The sequence below is a fragment of the Schistocerca gregaria genome, unplaced genomic scaffold (genome assembly GCF_023897955.1).
Source record: "Schistocerca gregaria isolate iqSchGreg1 unplaced genomic scaffold, iqSchGreg1.2 ptg001252l, whole genome shotgun sequence".
NCBI classification, from domain to species: Eukaryota; Metazoa; Arthropoda; class Insecta; order Orthoptera; family Acrididae; genus Schistocerca; species Schistocerca gregaria.
Window position 1 is genome coordinate 1 of NW_026062569.1, and position 2,500 is coordinate 2,500.

The 2,500-nt window shown below is 61.3% G+C and overlaps 1 non-coding gene across 1 annotated transcript in view; it reads right to left on the bottom strand.

Annotated features, from left to right (window-relative positions):
- Positions 1-2,487: 2,487 nt before the first annotated feature.
- The window catches only part of LOC126330097 (5.8S ribosomal RNA), a 155-nt gene continuing 142 nt past the window's right edge, over positions 2,488-2,500 (bottom strand). Inside the window, exon 1 of the ribosomal RNA XR_007562710.1 lies at positions 2,488-2,500. This exon is cut by the window's right edge and continues 142 nt beyond it. This is a non-coding gene — a ribosomal RNA (5.8S ribosomal RNA).

Genomic DNA, 2,500 nt, shown 5'->3' on the forward strand with positions numbered 1-2,500 from the left:
ACACTTGATCGCGTGGAGACCTGCTGCGGATATGGGTACGAACCGGCGCGACACCTCCACGTGGCCCTCTCCCGGATTTTCAAGGTCCGAGGGGAAGATCGGGACACCGCCGCAACTGCGGTGCTCTTCGCGTTCCAAACCCTATCTCCCTGCTAGAGGATTCCAGGGAACTCGAACGCTCATGCAGAAAAGAAAACTCTTCCCCGATCTCCCGACGGCGTCTCCGGGTCCTTTTGGGTTACCCCGACGAGCATCTCTAAAAGAGGGGCCCGACTTGTATCGGTTCCGCTGCCGGGTTCCGGAATAGGAACCGGATTCCCTTTCGCCCAACGGGGGCCAGCACAAAGTGCATCATGCTATGACGGCCCCCATCAACATCGGATTTCTCCTAGGGCTTAGGATCGACTGACTCGTGTGCAACGGCTGTTCACACGAAACCCTTCTCCGCGTCAGCCCTCCAGGGCCTCGCTGGAGTATTTGCTACTACCACCAAGATCTGCACCGACGGCGGCTCCAGGCAGGCTCACGCCCAGACCCTTCTGCGCCCACCGCCGCGACCCTCCTACTCGTCAGGGCTTCGCGGCCGGCCGCGAGGACCGGCCATGACTGCCAGACTGACGGCCGAGTATAGGCACGACGCTTCAGCGCCATCCATTTTCAGGGCTAGTTGCTTCGGCAGGTGAGTTGTTACACACTCCTTAGCGGATTCCGACTTCCATGGCCACCGTCCTGCTGTCTTAAGCAACCAACGCCTTTCATGGTTTCCCATGAGCGTCGATTCGGGCGCCTTAACTCGGCGTTTGGTTCATCCCACAGCGCCAGTTCTGCTTACCAAAAGTGGCCCACTTGGCACTCCGATCCGAGTCGTTTGCTCGCGGCTTCAGCATATCAAGCAAGCCGGAGATCTCACCCATTTAAAGTTTGAGAATAGGTTGAGGTCGTTTCGGCCCCAAGGCCTCTAATCATTCGCTTTACCGGATGAGACTCGTACGAGCACCAGCTATCCTGAGGGAAACTTCGGAGGGAACCAGCTACTAGATGGTTCGATTAGTCTTTCGCCCCTATACCCAGCTCCGACGATCGATTTGCACGTCAGAATCGCTACGGACCTCCATCAGGGTTTCCCCTGACTTCGTCCTGGCCAGGCATAGTTCACCATCTTTCGGGTCCCAACGTGTACGCTCTAGGTGCGCCTCACCTCGCAATGAGGACGAGACGCCCCGGGAGTGCGGAGGCCGCCGCCCCGTGAAGGGCGGGGAAGCCCCATCCTCCCTCGGCCCGCGCAAGGCGAGACCTTCACTTTCATTACGCCTTTAGGTTTCGTACAGCCCAATGACTCGCGCACATGTTAGACTCCTTGGTCCGTGTTTCAAGACGGGTCGTGAAATTGTCCAAAGCTGAAGCGCCGCTGACGGGAGCGATTATTCCGCCCGAGAGCATCCCGAGCCAACAGCGGCGCGGGTCCGGGGCCGGGCCAGGTAGGTCCGTCATCCGGGAAGAACCGCGCGCGCTTGCCGGGAGCCCGAGCGCCCAAAGGGGCGAATCGACTCCTCCAGATATACCGCCGAGCAGCCAGCCAGGACACCGGGGCTCTGCCCAACAGACGCGAACCGAGGCCCGCGGAAGGACAGGCTGCGCACCCGGGCCGTAGGCCGGCACCCAGCGGGTCGCGACGTCCTACTAGGGGAGAAGTGCGGCCCACCGCACACCGGAACGGCCCCACCCCGCGGCGAGTGGAAAGGCAACCGGACACGACCCCGCCGCGGATTGCTCCGCGCGGGCGGCCGGCCCCATCTGCCGAGGGCGGGGGCCAGTGGCCGGATGGGCGTGAATCTCACCCGTTCGACCTTTCGGACTTCTCACGTTTACCCCAGAACGGTTTCACGTACTTTTGAACTCTCTCTTCAAAGTTCTTTTCAACTTTCCCTCACACACTAGATCGCGTGTTGGTCTCGTGGTCATATTTAGTCTCAGATGGAGTTTACCACCCACTTGGAGCTGCACTCTCAAGCAACCCGACTCGAAGGAGAGGTCCCGCCGACGCTCGCACCGGCCGCTACGGGCCTGGCACCCTCTACGGGCCGTGGCCTCATTCAAGTTGGACTTGGGCTCGGCGCGAGGCGTCGGGGTAGTGGACCCTCCCGAACACCACATGCCACGACAGGCGGCAGCCTGCGGGGTTCGGTGCTGGACTCTTCCCTGTTCGCTCGCCGCTACTGGGGGAATCCTTGTTAGTTTCTTTTCCTCCGCTTAGTAATATGCTTAAATTCAGCGGGTAGTCTCGCCTGCTCTGAGGTCGTTGTACGAGGTGTCGCACGCCACACCGCCAGCCGGCTGTGCACGCTACCGAGAAAGCACCGGTATGCGAACCGCCAGGCGACGGGCGCGCATCGCACGTTTAAGGAGACGCGGCCGGCCACACAGGCGACCACGACACTCCCAGGCGCCCGAAGCGGGACAAACGCCGCGCGCTTCAGTATACGTAGCCGACCCTCAGCCA